This window comes from Eumetopias jubatus, unplaced genomic scaffold (genome assembly GCF_037043125.1).
Source record: "Eumetopias jubatus isolate StellerSeaLion01/CBP00866 unplaced genomic scaffold, mEumJub1_p1.0 scaffold_11, whole genome shotgun sequence".
NCBI classification, from domain to species: domain Eukaryota; kingdom Metazoa; phylum Chordata; class Mammalia; order Carnivora; family Otariidae; genus Eumetopias; species Eumetopias jubatus.
Window position 1 is genome coordinate 108,807,238 of NW_028274817.1, and position 5,053 is coordinate 108,812,290.

The following is a 5,053-nucleotide window of genomic DNA, read 5'->3' on the forward strand; positions in this document are numbered from 1 at the left end:
CGACGTCCCCAGCAAATATACTCTAAAGAAATCAGAAAAGACCTGCAACCAGGGGAAAAGAAAGGGAAAGAAAGAAAAAAGAAAGAGGAAAAAAAAAGAAAAAGATAAAAACAAACAAAAACAGAACAAAACAAAAAAAACAATATGATCAAATATGATCAGGCTAGTGCATAGATCAGTGCCACACACTAGATTTCGGGTGTATTTTGGTCTGTTAGAAGAAAGTGCCTCCTACAATTTTAAAGAAAGAAAGACTTATATATGTACAAAATAAGGGTTGATACAATGAAGAGATGGAATATAAATGTAAAGATGAAAATTATAAAAGATTTTATAAAAGGAATTGATAAGGTGTTTGAAAAAAGAAAGAAGATTTTAAAAAAAAGAAAAGAAACAAAGGAGAGAATGTGATCAGGCAGGAGACTAGAACAAAGCCATACACTAGTGATTTAGGGTATATTTTGATCTGTTAGAAGAAACTGTATCTCAAAATTATAAAGAGAGAACAACTTATATATATATATGCCAAAAATGAGGGTATCTACTATGAAGGGATAGAATATGACTCTAAAACTGAAAAATAAAAATGTTTTTTTTTTTCAAAAAGGGCTTGATAAGATGTTGGTTGAAAAAGGGAAAAAGAAAAATTAAAAAAAACAGTTAAAAAAATTAACTTTGAAAAACTATTGAATCATGGTAAAAAAGCCATGAATTCTATGTGCAGTATTCCCCTAGCGCTGGAGTTCTCCCGTTCTCCTTGATCGGTAAACTTGGTCCTGGCTGGCTGTTCTTGCTGATCTTCTGGGGGAGGGGCCTGTTGCCGTGGTTCCCAAATGTCTTTGCCGGAGGCGGAATTGCCCCGCCCTTGCCAGGGCGGGCTAAGTAATCTGCTCGGGTTTGCTCTCAGGAGCTTTTGTTCCCTGCAAGCTCTCGGTACAGCTTTGGAGGACGAGAGTGAAAATGGTGGCCTCCCAATCTCCACCCGGAGGAGCGGAGAATTCGGGCCCCCGCTGCTCAGTGCGCCCCCAGAGAAAAGCAATCAGTCACTCCCGTCTCCCCGGTCTCCGGCCGCACTCCGTGCTCACCCGGCCTGTGACCGAGTGTTTCTATCTCTGGCACCCGACTCGGTGTGGAGTCTCCAAACCCAGCAGATCCCTGTGGTGCGCTCCCGCGCCGCTCCTCCCAGGGGAGGAAGGGGAGTCTCCCCGGCTCTGCCGCTTGTTGGGTCCCTGCTGGAGGAGCAGTGGCCCGACTGGGCCGCGGATCACAGTTTACGGCCACTGGGAGCTGAGAGCCCGTGCCTCGGCTCCGTCTCTGCAGCCGGCTTCCCCGCTCCGATACCTGGGAGCTCTGCCGCACTCAGGCACACCCGGTCTTTCTGTGACCCCGAGGGTCCTGAGACCACACTGTCCCGCGAGGGTTCCACCCCCCGCTTAGCCACTGGAGCGACGTCCCTCAGCGCAGCCGACTTCCCAAAGTTCCGATTTTGTGCTCCGCGGCTCTATCACTTGCCAGAAGCGGCCGACGGAGGCCCCCTCCCCCGCCGTCTATCCTCCCGAATATCGCCTCGGATTCACTTCTCCGCACGTCCTACCTTCCAGTAAGTGGTCGCTTCTCTGTTCAGAGAGTTGTTGCTATTCTCTTCTTCGATCTCCTGTTGAGTTCGTAGGTGTTCAGAATGGTTTGATCCCTATCCAGCTGAATTCCTGAGACCAGACAAAATCCAGGTCTCCTACTCCTCCGCCATCTTGCTCCTAGGTCTATTTGGGGTCTTTTGGAGCTCCATATAAATTTTAGGATTTGTTCTAGTTCTATGAAAAATGTCATTGATATTTTGGCAGGGATTGTATTAAATTTGTGGGTTATTTTGGATAGTATGGACATTTTAACAATACTAGTTCCTCCAGTTCATGAACATGGAATATCTTTCTCTTTGTGTCATCTTCATTTACTTTCATCAGTGTTTTATACTGGTTTCGGGGTACAGGTTTTTTGCCTCCTTGGTTAAGTTTATTCCTAGATATTCTTTTGGTGCAATTATAAATGTGATTGTTTTCTTAATTTCTCTTCCTTCTGCTTCACTATTGTATAGAAATACAACATATTTCTGTACATTAATTTTGGATCCTGCAACTTTAATGAATTAATTTATCAGTTCTAGGTTTTTGGTCAAGTCTTTAGGGTTTTCTATATATAATATCATCTCATCTGCGAATAGTGAAAGTTTTACTTCTCCCTTACCAATTTGGATGCCTTTTATTTCTTTTGGCCGGGGGGGGGGGTGGCGTTCTGACCTCTGTGGCTGGGATTACTAGTGCTATGTTGAATACAAGTGATAAGAGTGCACATCCTTGTTTTGTTCTTGATCTTAGAGAAAAAGCTCTCAGTTTCTCACCAATGAGGATGTTAGCTGGGGCTTTTTCATATATGGCCTTTACTATGTTAAGGTATGTTGCCTCTAAACATCCTTTAGAGTTTTTATTATGAATTGATGCTGTACTTTGTCAAATGCCGTTTCTGCATTTTTTGAGATAATCATATATATGGTTTCTATCTTTTCTCTTGTTAATATGATGTATCACATTGATTTGTGAATTCTGAACCACATTTGCATCCCAGGAATACATCCCACTTTATCATGGTAAATGATAAATGACTTTCTTAATGTATTGTTGGATTTGGTTTGCTAATATTTTGTTGAGGATTTTTGTATCTATGCTCATCAGAGATACTAGCCTGTATAGTTCTAACAGTTTTTTGGTGGAGGCTTTAGAGTTGTCCATATATAATACCATGTCATCTGTAAATAGTGATAATTTTCTTTCTTTCCAATTTGGGTGTCCTTTATTTTATTTTTTTGCCTAAGTGATCTGGCTAGGACTTACTGTGTTGAATAAAAGTGACGAATGTGGGCATTTTTGTCTTATTACTGATCTTAGAGAAAGGGCTTTCAGCTTTTCACCATTGAGTATGATGTTCGCTGTGCAGTTGTTACATATGGCCTTTATTATGTTGAGGTATGTTCTCTCTATACCCACTTGGTTAAGAGTTTTTATCATAAACAGACGTTGAATTTTGTAAATGCTTTTTGTGTATCTCTTGAAACGATCGTATGATAGTTATCCTTCATTTTGTGGTATATAACATTGACTGATTTGCTGATGTTGAACTATGGTTGCATCCTTATCTTTCTTTTTATTGATCTGCAGGTGTTAATTTTGTATTCTGGATACAAGCCTTTTGTTAGAGATACATGTTATAAATTTCTTCTCAGTGGCTAGCCTTTTTACTCTTATTGTTTTCTTTTTATGAATAGAACTCTTTGTTTTTAATGTGGTTCAAATTATTATTTCCTTTATGGTTAGTGATTTTTGCATCTTTTTAATAAAACTTTTGCCTACTCAAACGTCATGAAATATTCTATATATTCTTCTAGAAAATGTGTTTTACCTTTCAGATTTAGACCTACAATGTACCTAGAATTGCTTTTTTTGTTTTGGTCTGAAGTAGGGACAAAGTTTTTCTTGGACATATGGCTATTTGGATATATGAATATATAATTGATAGAGCATCATTTACTGAAAAGACAATCTTTCCCCTTTGTTTTCGGTGGCCAACTTTGTTTTATATCAAGTATTCGTGTATATGAATCAATTCTAAATTCCATCTTCTGTTCAAGTTATCTATATTCTGACACTAATAGCAAACTTAATTAAGGTAGCTTTAAAATAATGCTTGCAACAGCCATTGCAGTACACTGCGCTCCACAGAGACAGTGCCTGGGCAAGTGAAAGCCAGATGGGCACTGGGCGACTCTGAGCCTCCCTGGGGAAAATAATTAAATATGGGCAAAGGAGATCCTAAGAAGCTGAGAGGCAAAATGTCGTCATATGCATTCTTTGTGCAGACTTGCCAAGAGGAGCACAAGAAGAGACACCCAGATGCTTCAGTCAACTTCTCTGAGTTTTCTAAGAAGTGCTCAGAGATGTGGAAGACCACGTCTGCTAAAGACAAGGGACAATTTGAAGACGTGGCAAAGGCAGACAAGGCCCGTTATGAAAGATAAATGAAAACTTAAATTCCCCCTAAAGGGGAAACAAAAAAGTTCAAGGATCCGAATGCACACTTGCTGCTCACTTCAGCAGCACGTATACCAATGCACCTAAGAGGCTTCCTTCGGCCTTTCACTTGTTTTGTTCCGAGCATCACCCAAAAATCAAAGGAGAACATCCCCGCCTGTCCATTAGTGATGTTGCAAAGAAACTGGGAGAGATGTGGAATAACACTGCTGCAGATGACAAGCAGCCGCATGGAGAGAAGCTGCTAAGCTGAACGAAAAATGGGAAAAGGATATTGCTGCATACTAAGGTAAAGGAAAAACCTGATGCAGCGAAAAAGGGAGTCGTCAAGGCTAAAAAAAAACAAGCAAAAGCAGCAAGAGGAGGAAGACAAGGAAGCTGAAGAGGATGAGGAGAAGGAAGATAAAGAAGAAGATGATGAATAAGTTCTAGTGCATTTTTTTCTCGTCTGTAAAGCATGTAACCCCCTCTGTATGCATCTCACTCCTTTTAAAGAAAAAAAATGGAAATGTAAGGCTGTGTAAGATTTGTTTTTAAACTGTATGGTGTCTTTTTTTGCATAGTTAACACACTACTGAATGTGTCTTTAGATAGCCCTGTCCTGGTGGTATTTTCAGTAGCCACTAACCTTGCCTGGTCCAGTATGGGGGTTGTAACTTGGCATGGAAATTTAAAGCAGGTTCTTGTCGGTGCCCAGCACAAATTAGTTACATATGGGGATGGTAGTTTTTCCATCTTCATTTGTCTCTGATGCAGCTTATACGAAATATTTGTTCTGTGAACTGAGTACCACTCTGTAATTGAAAAAAAAAAAGTTGCAGCTCTTTTGTTGACATTCTGAATGCTTCTAAGTAAATATCACTTAAAAAAAAAAAATAGGGGCGCCTGGGTGGCTCAGTCAGTTAGGCCTTGGACTCTTGGTTTCCGCTCAGGTCATGTTCTCAGGGTCTTGCGATGGAGCCCTGTGTGGGGCT

At 40.6% G+C, this 5,053-nt stretch overlaps 1 pseudogene; it reads left to right on the plus strand.

Annotated features, from left to right (window-relative positions):
• The first annotated feature begins 3,844 nt into the window (after window positions 1-3,844).
• Window positions 3,845-4,504, plus strand: LOC114223635 (high mobility group protein B1-like; annotated as a pseudogene).
• Window positions 4,505-5,053: the final 549 nt, after the last annotated feature.